Below are 14,000 nucleotides of genomic sequence, written 5' to 3'. Positions count from 1 at the left end.
TTTAACAAATCAAAAACTGAAAAATTGGGCGTGCAAAATTATTCAGCCCCTTTACTTTCAGTGCAGCAAACTCTCTCCAGAAGTTCAGTGAGGATCTCTGAATGTTCCAATGTTGACCTAAATGACTAATGATGATAAATACAATCCACCTGTGTGTAATCAAGTCTCCGTATAAATGCACCTGCACTGTGATAGTCTCAGAGGTCCGTCAAAAGCGCAGAGAGCATCATGAAGAACAAGGAACACACCAGGCAGGTCCGAGATACTGTTGTGAAGAAGTTTAAAGACAGATTTGGATACAAAAAGATTTCCCAAGCTTTAAACATCCCAAGGAGCACTGTGGAAGCGATAATATTGAAATGGAAGGAGTATCAGACCACTGCAAATCTACCAAGACCTGGCCGTCCCTCTAAACTTTCAGCTCATACAAGGAGAAGACTGATCAGAGATGCAGCCAAGAGGCCCATGATCACTCTGGATGAACTGCAGAGAAATACAGCTGAGGTGGGAGACACTGTCCATAGGACAACAATCAGTCGTATATTGCACAAATCTGGCCATTATGGAAGAGTGGCAAGAAGAAAGCCATTTCTTAAAGATATCCATAAAAAGTGTCGTTTAAAGTTTGCCACAAGCCACCTGGGAGACACACCAAACATGTGGAAGAAGGTGCTCTGGTCAGATGAAACCAAAATTGAACTTTTTGGCAACAATGCAAAACGTTATGTTTGGCGTAAAAGCAACACAGCTGAACACACCATCCCCACTGTCAAACATGGTGGTGGCAGCATCATGGTTTGGGCCTGCTTTTCTTCAGCAGGGACAGGGAAGATGGTTAAAATTGATGGGAAGATGGATGGAGCCAAATACAGGACCATTCTGGAAGAAAACCTGATGGAGTCTGCAAAAGACCTGAGACTGGGACGGAGATTTGTCTTCCAACAAGACAATGATCCAAAACATAAAGCAAAATCTACAATGGAATGGTTCAATAATAAACATATCCAGTTGTTAGAATGGCCAAGTCAAAGTCCAGACCTGAATCCAATCGAGAATCTGTGGAAAGAACTGAAAACTGCTGTTCACAAATGCTCTCCATCCAACCTCACTGAGCTCGAGCTGTTTTGCAAGGAGGAATGGGAAAAAATGTCAGTCTCTCGATGTGCAAAACTGATAGAGACATACCCCAAGTGACTTACAGCTGTAATCGCAGCAAAAGGTGGCGCTACAAACTATTAACTTAAGGGGGCTGAATAATTTTGCACGCCCAATTTTTCAGTTTTTGATTTGTTAAAAAAGTTTGAAATATCCAATAAATGTCGTTCCACTTCATGATTGTGTCCCACTTGTTGTTGATTCTTCACAAAAAAATACAGTTTTATATCTTTATGTTTGAAGCCTGAAATGTGGCAAAAGGTCGCAAAGTTCAAGGGGGCCGAATATTTTCGCAAGGCACTGTACATCAGCTGATGTCACAAAGTGCTGTACAGAAACCCAGCCTAAAACCCCAAACAGCAAGCAATGCAGGTGTAGAAGCACGGTGGCTAGGAAAAACTCCCTAGAAAGGCCGAAACCTAGGAAGAAACCTAGAGAGGAACCAGGCCATGTGGGGTGGCCAGTCCTCTTCTGGCTGTGCTGGGTGGAGATTATAACAGAACATGGCCAAGATGTTCAAATGTTCATAGATGACCAGCAGGGTCAAATAATACTGTTTGCCATAGAACCCTTGATGAAAAATAACATTATGGCCCTGAGAGTATGAAATAACAACATAAAAGCTATACCAGTAGAAATCCTTTCAGGCCCAAAAAGAAAGAAAAAATAAATTCATTAGATTTTAAATTATACAGCTATTTAAATGTCCACTTGTAGGTCCATTACACACCAGTTTGAGTTACTTCCCCTGAAAGCGAATATACCGCCGCTTCAGATAGCACAATTATTGTGAAGTGAGCCTATTAATCAATGCTATCCTTTCCAATAAGGGGGAAATTGCTCCTTTTTTTTACCAAGATAGCTAGCTAATTACCTCCTTTGGTTCACCCTACACCGTCTTATTTGCCTGCAAATTTAAAAACAAATAGGGAGGTGTTCATCATGGGAAGCCCCGATATTTGTCATTGAATTCGTGGCAGCCATTTTGAATAGGGAAAAATAGCCCCAGCCTACTATATTAACAGATTTTTTGTAGGTATAACCATGCTATTGCTAAGTGTAATTAGCAACAGAGAGTGGATGGAATCTATTTGGGATGTTGCTTGCAAAGAAGTGTTGGGTATGTGTACGTGGCTAGCCATAACCTCATCTGTTAGCCAAAGGTTATCTGTCTACTTGTCGACAGGGGAAGAGTGAAGGACGAGACTGTATGTGTGTGAGCCAATACTCAAGGGAGGTAGGAGAAAGACTCTGCCGTGTGGTCCAGTCAACATGTCTGCGTCAACTGGATAATCAATGTTGTCAGTGTCTTCTCCCTGTCTTCTTCACCGGTATCTGGAGGGATTGTTTGTCGTCGTGGGACACCCTGTCTCCCCTGACAACCATGTAATTTATGACCCGAGGAGGAGGCTGGTTGCTGGCGGGGACAACCTGGCCATCATCAGTCACCCACGGCAACAGCCACGACAACACAGCAAAGGTCATTGGTGTCATGTCTGTGTGGCAACGTCTAGCCACTCATTCCTAACAATATTAGCAGTGCCGAGGTCAATGACACACCCATAGGGCCAAATTGATGTAATGCTAAATCTTCTGGGTAATGGGGCTGGTGGTCAGTGAAAACTAAAATGTGTGTTTAGGGGACCAACTTTGCCTCTCTACTATACTGTATGTAGCCACATGCAGGCTGTTTGTTGACAGTCTTGACCATATTGACAGTATTCTTTTTTTTAAATTAAATATGATATTGTCAATTTCCAGTAGGCAGTGCTTTGCAGATATTGACATTGTCATATTATTCTCAGGAGAATTTGTTGAGAATTTGTTAAACACATTGATGGCCTAATCTTGAATCTAACATCTCACTTAACATTAGTGTGTCAATGACAAAAATTCCTATATTTTATGACATTTACCAAATTACATTTTTAATTTAACTAGACAAGTTAGTTGAGAACAAATTCTTACTTATAATGACGGCCTACAACGGCCAAACCGGATGACGCTGGGCCAGTTGTGTGCCGCCCTATGGGACTCCCAGTAACAGCCGGTTGTGGTACAGCCTGGATTCGAACCAGGGTGTCTGTAGTGGCACCTCAAGTACTGAGATGCAATGCATTAGACCGCTACACCACTCAAATAAAATAAAATAAAATGTTATTAGTCACATGCGCCGAATACAACAGGTGTTGTGGATCTTACAGTGAAATGCTTACTTAAGAGCCCCTAACCAACAATGCAGTTTAAAAAAATACAGATAAGAATACGAGATAAAAGTAACAAGTAATTAAAGAGGAGCAGTGAAATAACAATAGTGAGACTACATACAGGGGGTACCGATACAGAGTCAATGTGCGGGGGCACCGGTTATTTGAGGTACATGTAGGTAGTTATTAAAGTGACTATGCATAGATGACAAAAGATAGTAGCAGTGGTGTAAAGAGGGGGTGGGGGTTGGGGAGGCACTGTGAATAGTCTGGGTAGCCATTTGACTAGATGTTCAGAAGTCTTATGGCTTGGGGGTAGGAGCTGTTTAGAAGCCTCTTGGACCTAGACTTGGCACTCTGTTACCGATTGCCGTGCAGTAGCAGAGAGAACAATCTATGACTAGGGTGGCTGGAGTCTTTGACAATTTTTAGGGCCTTCCTCTGACACTGCCTGAACTAGAGGTCCTGGATGGCAGCAAGCTTGGCCCCAGTGATGTTTTGGGCCGTTTGCATTACCCTCTGTATTGCCTTGCGGTCGGAGGCCAAGCGGTTACCATACCAGGCAGTGATGCTCTCGATGGTGCAGCTGTAGAACCTTTTGATGATCTGAGGACCCATGCCATATCTTTTCAGTCTCCTAAGGGGGAATAGGTGTTGTTGTGCCCTCTTCACAATTGTCTTGGTGTGCTTGGACCATGTTAGTCTGCTGGAGAAGTGCACACCAAGGAACTTGAAGCACTCAACCTGCTCCACCACAGCCCTGTCGATGAGAATGGGGGAGTGCTCGGTCCTCTTTTTCCTGTAGTCCACAATTACAGTGCCTTGCGAAAGTATTCGGCCCCCTTGAACTTTGCGACCTTTTGCCACATTTCAGGCTTCAAACATAAAGATATAAAACTGTATTTTTTTGTGAAGAATGAACAACAAGTGGGACACAATCATGAAGTGGAACGACATTTATTGGATATTTAAAACTTTTTTAACAAATCAAAAACTGAAAAATTGGGCGTGCAAAATTATTCAGCCCCCTTAAGTTAATACTTTGTAGCGCCAACTTTTGCTGCGATTACAGCTGTAAGTCGCTTGGGGTATGTCTCTATCAGTTTTGCACATCGAGAGACTGACATTTTTTCCCATTCCTCCTTGCAAAACAGCTCGAGCTCAGTGAGGTTGGATGGAGAGCATTTGTGAACAGCAGTTTTCAGTTCTTTCCACAGATTCTCGATTGGATTCAGGTCTGGACTTTGACTTGGCCATTCTAACACCTGGATATGTTTGTTTTTGAACCATTCCATTGTAGATTTTGCTTTATGTTTTGGATCATTGTCTTGTTGGAAGACAAATCTCCGTCCCAGTCTCAGGTCTTTTGCAGACTCCATCAGGTTTTCTTCCAGAATGGTCCTGTATTTGGCTCCATCCATCTTCCCATCAATTTTAACCATCTTCCCTGTCCCTGCTGAAGAAAAGCAGGCCCAAACCATGATGCTGCCACCACCATGTTTGACAGTGGGGATGGTGTGTTCAGCTGTGTTGCTTTTACGCCAAACATAACGTTTTGCATTGTTGCCAAAAAGTTCAATTTTGGTTTCATCTGACCAGAGCACCTTCTTCCACATGTTTGGTGTGTCTCCCAGGTGGCTTGTGGCAAACTTTAACCAACACTTTTTATGGATATCTTTAAGAAATGGCTTTCTTCTTGCCACTTCCATAAAGGCCAGATTTGTGCAATATACGACTGATTGTTGTCCTATGGACAGTGTCTCCCACTTCATCTGTAGATCTCTGCAGTTCATCCAGAGTGATCATGGGCCTCTTGGCTGCATCTCTGATCAGTCTTCTCCTTGTATGAGCTGAAAGTTTAGAGGGACGGCCAGGTCTTGGTAGATTTGCAGTGGTCTGATACTCCTTCCATTTCAATATTATCGCTTGCACAGTGCTCCTTGGGATGTTTAAAGCTTGGGAAATATTTTTGTATCCAAATCCGTCTTTAAACTTCTTCACAACAGTATCTCGGACCTGCCTGGTGTGTTCCTTGTTCTTCATGATGCTCTCTGCGCTTTTGACGGACCTCTGAGACTATCACAGTGCAGGTGCATTTATGCGGAGACTTGATTACACACAGGTGGATTGTATTTATCATCATTAGTCATTTAGGTCAACATTGGATCATTCAGAGATCCTCACTGAACTTCTGGAGAGAGTTTGCTGCACTGAAAGTAAAGGGGCTGAATAATTTTGCACGCCCAATTTTTCAGTTTTTGATTTGTTAAAAAAGTTTGAAATATCCAATAAATGTCGAATACTTTCGCAAGGCACTGTATCTCCTTTGTCTTGATCACGTTGAGATAGAGGTTGTTGTCCTGACACCAAACGGCTAGGTCTCTGCCTTCCTCCATATAGGCTGATTTGCCGATTACACTGTTTAATTTAATGATGGTGTTGAAGTCGCGCCTGGCCGTGCAGTCATGAGTGAACAGGGAGTACAGGACTGGACAGAGCACGCACCCCTGAGGGGCCCCTGTGTTGAGGATCAGCGTGGCGGATATGTTGTTAACTCAGGGTTGGTAAGGGGGTGGCCCGACAGGAAGTCCAGGATCCAGTTGCGGAGGGAGGTGTTCAGTCCCAGGGTCCTTAGCTTATTGATGAGCTTTGAGGGCACTATGGTGTTGAACGCTGAGCTGTAGTCAATGAAAACCATTCTCACATACAGATGAAGTCAGAAGTTTACATACACCTTAGCCAAATACATTTAAACGCAGTTTCTCACAATTCCTGACATTTAATCCAAGTACAAATTCCCTGTCTTAGGTCAGTTAGGATCACCACTTTATTTCAAGAATGTGAAATGTCAGAATAATAATCGAGATAATTATTTATTTCAGATGTGTTTCTTTCATCACATTCCCAGTGGGTCAGAAGTTTACATACACTCAACTATTTGGTAGCATTGCCTTTAAATTGTTTAACTTGGGTCAAACGTTTTGGGTAGCCTTCCACAAGCTTCACACAATAAGTTGGGTGAGTTTTGGCCCATTCCTCCTGACAGAGCTGGTGTAACTGAGTCAGGTTTGTAGGCCTCATTGCTCACACACAATTTTTCAGTTCTGCCCACAATCTATGGGATTGAGGTCAAGGCATTGTGATGCCCACTCTAATAAATTACTTTGTTGTCCTTAGGCCATTTTGCCACAGCGTTGGAATTATGCTTGGGGTCATTGTTAATTTAAAGGACACATTTGCGACCAAGCTTGACTGATGTCTTGAGATGTTGCTTCAATATATCCACATAATTGTTCTACCTCATGATGCCATATATTTTGTGAAGGGCACCAGTCCCTCCTGCAGCAAAGCACCCCTGCGACATAATGCTGCCACCCCTGTGCTTCACTTTTGGGATGGTGTTCTTTGGCTTGCAAGCCTCCCCCTTAATCCTCCAAACATAACGATGGCCATTATGGCCAAACTATTCTATTTTTGTTTCATCAGACCAGAGGACATTTCTCCAAAAAGTATGCTCTTTGCCCCCATGTGCAGTTGCAAACCATAGTCAGGCTTTTTTTTGCGGTTTTGGAGCAGTGGCTTCTTCCTTGCTGAGCGACCTTTCAGGTTATGTTGACATAGGACTTGTTTTACTGTGGATATAGATACTTTTGTACCTGTTTCCTCCAGCGTCTTCACAAGGTCCTTTGCTGTTGTTCTGGGATTGATTAGCACTTTTTGCACCAAAGTACGTTCGTCTCTAGGAGACAGAACGCGTCTTCTTCCTGAGCGGTATGACAGCTGCGTGGTCTCATGGTGTTTATACTTGCGTGCTATTGTTTGTACAGATGAACGTGGTTCCTTCAGGCATTTGGAAATTGCCCCCAAGGATGAACCAGACTTGTGGAGGTCTACCATTTTTTTCTGGGGTCTTGGCTGATTTCTTTTGATGTTCCTATGATGTCAAGCAAAGAAGCACAGAGTTTGAAGGTAGGCCTTGAAATACATCCAGAGGTACACTTCCAATTGACTCAAATGATGTCATTTAGCCTATCAGAAGCTTCTAAAGCATGACATCATTTTTTGGAATTTTCCAAGCTGTTTAAAGGCACAGTCAATTTAGTCTATGTAAACTTTTGACCCACTAGAATTGTGATACAGTGAATTATAAGTGAAATAATCTGTCTGTAAACAATTGTTGGAAAAATGACTTGTGTCATGCACAAAGTAGATGTCCTAACCGACTTGCCAAAACTCTAGTTTGTTAACACGAAATGTGTGGAGTGGTTGAAAAACGAGTTTCAATGACTCCAATCTAAGTGTATGTAAACTTCCGACTTCAACTGTAGGTGTTCATTTTTTCCTGGTGGGAAAGGGCTGTGTGGATTGCAATGGAGATTGCATCATCTGTGGATCTGTTGGGGCGGTATGCATATTGGAGTGGGTCTAGGGTTTCTGGATGATGGTGTTGAGGCACTTCATGGCTACACACGTGAGTGCTATGGGTCGTTAGTCGTTTAGGCAGGATACCTTAGTGTTCTTGGGCACAGGGACTATGGTGGTCTGCTTAAAACATGTTGGTATTACAGACTCGGACAGGGAGAGGTTGAAAATGTCAGTGAAGACACTTGCCAGTTGGTCAGCGCATGCTCATAGTACACGTCCTGGTAATCTGTCTGGCCCTGTGCCCTTGTGAATGTTGACCTGTTTAAAGGTCTTACTCACATCGACTGCGGAGAGTGTGATTACACAGTCTTCCGGAACAGCTGGTGCTCTCATGCATGTTTCAGTGTTATTTGCCTTGAAGCGAGCATAGTAGTTTAGCTCGTCTGGTAGGCTCGTGTCACTGGGCAGCTCTCGGCTGTGCTTACACTTGTGGTTTTCAAGCCCTGCCACATCCAACGAGCGTCAGAGCCGATGTAGTAGGATTCGATATTAGTCCTGTATTGAAGCTTTGCCTGTTTGATGGTTCGTCGGAGGGCATAGTGGGGTTTCTTATAAGCTTCCGGGTTAGAGTGAAAGTGGCAGCTCTAGCCTTTAGCTGACTGCGGATGCTGCGTGTAATCAATGGCTTCTGATTGCGGTATGTACTGTACGCATGTTCACTGTGGGGACAACGTCATTGATTTACTTATTGATGTACTCCTCAATGCCATCGGAGGAATCCCGGAACATATTCCAGTCTGTGCTAGCAAAACAGTCCTGTAGCTTAGCATCTGCTTTATCTGACCCCTTTTTTATTGATCTCGTCACTGGTGCTTCCTGCTTTAACTTCTTATGGGCAGATGAGATGGTAGCGTAACACCTCGACAACATCCGGTGAATTGCAGAGCGCAAAATTCAAAATACAGTTTAAAGACTAACTTCTTGTTAATCCAGCCGCTGTATCAGATTTCGAAAAGGCTTTGCGGTGAAAGCATACCATGCAATTATCTGGGGACAGGGCCCCGCTTACAAAAGCATACAAACATTTTCCAGTAGATTAGTCACGAAAGTCAGAAATAGCTATAAAATGAGTCCCTTACCTTTGATGATCTTCATATTGCACTCACAAGACATGTTACACAATAAATGTTTGTTTTGTTCGATAAAGTCCCTCTTTATATCTAAAAAAACTCTGTTTTGTTGGCGCGTTTTGTTCAGTAATCCACTGGCTCAAAGGCGGTCACAACAGGGAGACGAATAGATTCAAATAGTGCCGGTAAAGTTTGTCGAAACATGCCAAACAATGTTTTTTATTAATCCTCAGGTTGTATACTGTCTTTATAATCAATCATATTTCAACCGGACAATAGCGTATTCAATACAAAGGAAAAAGAACGGAGGGTGCGCTCCTGGTCGTGCGCGCAAAAAGCTCTGGTTCATTCGACCGACCACTCAGCAAATGTTGTCATTCTTACTAATTTTTCAGAATAAAAGCCTGAAACAATGTCTAAAGACTATTGACATCTAGTGGAAACCATAGGAACTGCAATCTAGGTCCTGTCTATTTATATGGTTTCAATGGAAAAACACTAAATTCAAAAGAAAGACACTTCCTGGATGGATTTTCCTCAGGGTTTCGCCTGCCTTATCAGTTCTGTTATACTCACAGACATTATTGTAACAGTTTTGGAAACTTTAGAGTGTTTTCTATCCAATACTACCATGTATATGCATATTCTAGCTTCTGGGCCAGAGTAACAGGCAGTGTACATTTGGGCACCTCATTCATCCAAAATTCTAAATACTGCCCCCTATACAAAGTCCCCGGCTACTAGGAGCTTATGTTTGCTTATGGAATAATACAGCTTATTCAATGCTGTTTTTTTTGCCAGCATTTGACTGTGGTAGTATGTAAACAGCTACAAGATTACAGATGAAAACTCTCTCGGTAGGTAGTGTGGTCTACAGCTGATCATGAGGAACTCTACCTCAGGAGAGCAATAGCTCAAGACGTCTTTAGACATCGTGCACCAGCTGTTGTTTACAAAAAATATATAGACCGCAGACCTTTGTCTTACCAGACGCCGCTGTTCTATCCTGCCGGTACATCATAGAACCAGCCAGCTGTAAGTTGATGTTCTCATCGTTCAGCCAGGACTCTGTTAAGCACAAGATGTTGCAGTTTTTAATGTCCCATTGGCAGGTTAATCTTCCAAGTAACACTTCGATTTTATTGTCCAAAGATTCCACGTTTGCTTGCAGAATGGAGGGAAGTGGGGGTTTATTCAATCGTCTGCAAATTCTCAGAAGGCAGCCAGAACTTCGGCCCCTCTTTCTCTGCCTCCTCTTGATGCAGATCACGGGGATCGGGGCCTGTTCCCGAGGAATCAGCATATGGAATTAGAATACGTGGATAACTACAAATACCTAGGTGTCTGGCTAGACTGTAAACTCTCCTTCCAGACTCACATTAAGCATCTCCAATTAAAAATTAAATCTAGAATCGGCTTCCTATTTAGCAACAAAACTTCCTTCACTCATGCTGCCAAACATACCCTCGTAAAACTGACCATCCTACCGATCCTTGACTTCGGCGATGTCATCTATAAAATAGCCTCCAACACTCTACTCAGCAAACTGGATGTAGTCTATCACAGTGCCATCCGTTTTGTCACCAAAGCCCCATATACTACCCACCACTGCGACCTGTGCGCTCTCGTTGGCTGGCCCTCGGTTCAAATTCATCGCCAAACCCACTGGCTACAGGTTATCTACAAGTCTCTGCTAGGAAAAGCCCCGCCCTCTCTCAGCTCACTGGTCACCATAGCAGCACCAACTCGTAGCACACGCTCCAGCAGATATATCTCACTGGTCACCCCCAAAGCCAATTCCTCGTTTGGTCGCCTTTCCTTCCAGTTCTCTGCTGCCATTGACTGGAACGAACTGCAAAAATCACTGAAGCTGGAGATTCCCATCTTCCTCACTAGCTTTAAGAACCAGCTGTCAGAGCAGCTCACAGATCACTGCACCTGTTCATAGCCCATCTGTATACAGCCCATCTATCTACCTCATTCCCATACTGTATTTATTTATTTTGCTCCTTTTTCACCACAGTATCTCTACTTGCACATCCGTCTTTTGCACATCTACCATTCCAGTGTTTAATTGCCATATTGTAATTACTACGCCACCATGTCCTATTTATTGCCTTAACTCCCTTATTTGACCTTATTTGCACTCACTGTATGTAGACTTTTTTTTCTAATGTATTATTGACTGTATGTTTTGTTCATTCTATGTGTAACTCTGTGTTGTTGTATGTGTCGAACTGCTATGCTTTATCTTGGCCAGGTCGCAGTTGCAAATGAGAACTTATTCTCAACTAGCTTACCTGGTTAAATAAAGGTGAAATTATTCTATATTTTTTTTTAATTCAAAAAATATCCTTCCGCCGTCGTGAAAGGAAAAAGAGGATTCTGCTAGTCCGTGGTGAGTAATCGCAGTGCTGATGTCTAGAAGTTATTTTTGGCCATAAGAGACTGTAGCGGAAAAATCATGTACAAAATAAGTTAAATAAGTTACAAACAACGCAAATAAGCGAACAAAAAAACACAATCGGCTGGGGGCACGTTCTCCGGCGGCATTTTACTCCCTACTCCGGAGCCCAAATGGATACATGGATAGAATTTATTCAGTTATGGAAAATTCATCAGGATTGTCCAAGTATCTTAGTAGTAGTGACAGATTGCTGGGTTCCCTGGTTAATATGCTAATTATCATGTTAATGCCATCTGGAGAGAAAGGCAAGGTTAACTGAATACAACACCATGATAATGACTATTTCCAGGACAAGCCAAATGCAAACGCTTTCCATGAGCACAGTTTCACCTGTCATCTGTCAACACATAAACACTCTTTAAAACAAGAAAACATGTCTGCCTGTGTGCACTGGAGGGAGAGAAAATGGACGGTTTATAGGTTTAATTAGAAGTCGACATAGGAGAACACCATATGTTCCTAGGGTGCATCCCAAATGGTACCCTATTCCTAATGGGGTTCTGGTCAAAAGTAGTGCACTATAGGGAATAGGGTTCTACTTGAAGTGGGTGATATGTCATTAAAGAGAGTCTCACTACGAAAATGTACGGAGTACTGAGGATGTCCTAATATGGACACCGTATAAAAAGCGTTGGTTTCACACTTTGAAATATTGTCGTATAGAAAATGCATTAGGTTGTTATAACGATTACAGGTCTCAAGGTTTATTGAACTGGCAGACGCCTGGCTGTGTGGTGTTGTTGTTTCCAGCCCCATTCCGCGCCATGATTCATCCATCTTGCTGCTCCTCACGCCTGTACTGTATTCGATAAAGCTATAATTTCCCCTTAAACAGAGTGGATATTACAGGGTATTCCTGCAACAGCCACCAGTTCAAATTGGACCAACTTAGAAAGGCTGCTCCTAATAGCACAGGGTGAATGGATTCTGTACACAAATAGAAGCTAGCAGCAGGCTTGAAATTGATAAATCAGTTTGACAAGAACGAATCAGGCCGGTGACCTTGGGGAGCCAAATCTAGAAAGGAGAAATCGACAAAACAGAGTAATTTTACTCATTTTGTCTCTTTTTATTGGGCGGATCTGGTATATTGATGTCTCAGGGGTGATATGTGTTTTTCTTTGCATATGAAAATGTACTATATTAAATACATGGAACATATCTATCAAACATTCCTCTTAGGGCTAGCTTTGTTGGCTTTTGGTAATGGTCTTCATGGATATAGCTGCTCTAAGCCTGTTTGATTTATGTATGTTTTGTATGAACATTCTTACTGATTTGTTTTTACACAAATAAGAACACGCACCATACCGGTTTGATTAGTTTTGAGGGAATATATTAAGAAGAGGACAGAGTGTAGAAATCATATCAGACAACATAGTGTAGCACCTGCGCTCATGAATCACCCTGCAAGAGAAGTCTAATAAAATGAGATGCTTGGTCCTGTATCGTATTATTGGACACAGCAGAACTTTGGATACTGGCAATAACCAAAATCTATTTGCAATCTGAGTCCTGCAGCATTGGTATTAACTAGGATTCACTGTCTGTTTAAATGTCCCTTCTGTCTCTTGCAAATACACTATTATTTCTAACATTACTCATATAACATGGTCTCAGCTACAAGAAAATGTGTGCCCTTTGCACTGCATTAGTACCACTAGCATCACATCAAATATCCCTTGTGCCTACTGCCTTGGCTTTGCAAAGATGCTGCATTGGACGTAACTTTTATAATGCACTTGTTTTTGAAGGTCTGACCTTCTGACCTTCCCCATATGGTCAGGGAGTGTTAAATGTTGGCCATGTAAATATATGATGCCGCGCACTTCCTCATCAAGGGCAGCTGTGTTTAATCCCACCACACTGTTCTATCATACTGATTGATTTACAGTAGCAGCCCGCCTCCAAGTGATGTCTTCATGTTATCTAACGCAGGACAAGCTGATGGCTGATGGGAAAGAAGGTCCTTGGTGAAACCGCAGAGCGCTATGTCCAATGACACCTCTGTCATGCATGGCCATTTTTATACAATTTTCACACAACAGTGCCAAGCTGAGCTATACTAGGCTGGCATGGTAACAAATCCTGGAAAGGACAATGTGAAAATAAATATCTGAGCTAGCACAGTACGGTTTGGGTCAGCAATATAGTGTGAAACAGGCATGAGAAGGTAAAACAATGCCATTCCTCTGACAGACACTTATCAATGCGATAATGCTAGTTACCCGCGCTTAATTTAAGCCGAGGTAGGACACACATGTATTCCATTGTTCGTGGTTGATATTATCATTTTTTTAAACTTGTTTTGTTGATTACATTCCCAGAATTCATAAGTGCCTGATGAGGATTATGGTTGAGCATAATTGGACAGCCCACTCAAGCTCTTGAACCTGATAGGTTGGTTTTCCAGTGCCAAGTTCCATCATAAACACAACACTCAGATGTGTCCATCATTAGAAGTTTATTCAAAAGAGTTATGCCTATATATTTTCTCATGCATTTTCATATTTTCCAAGATCACAAAACGCAATTAAAACATCCTGTTGGACAATAAACACAGTTTCTCAACTAAATAATCTCTGAGTTGTAAAAGTCTCTAAGTCTCTATTCCTGCCGTTGTATTTGTCACTGAAGAACACACATTTTCCGTTGTGTTTCTGGACTTGGATTTGG

This window comes from Oncorhynchus mykiss, chromosome 10 (assembly GCF_057628025.1).
Source record: "Oncorhynchus mykiss isolate SJ-2025 chromosome 10, ASM5762802v1, whole genome shotgun sequence".
NCBI classification, from domain to species: domain Eukaryota; kingdom Metazoa; phylum Chordata; class Actinopteri; order Salmoniformes; family Salmonidae; genus Oncorhynchus; species Oncorhynchus mykiss.
Note: the sequence above shows the minus strand (reverse complement) of the source record.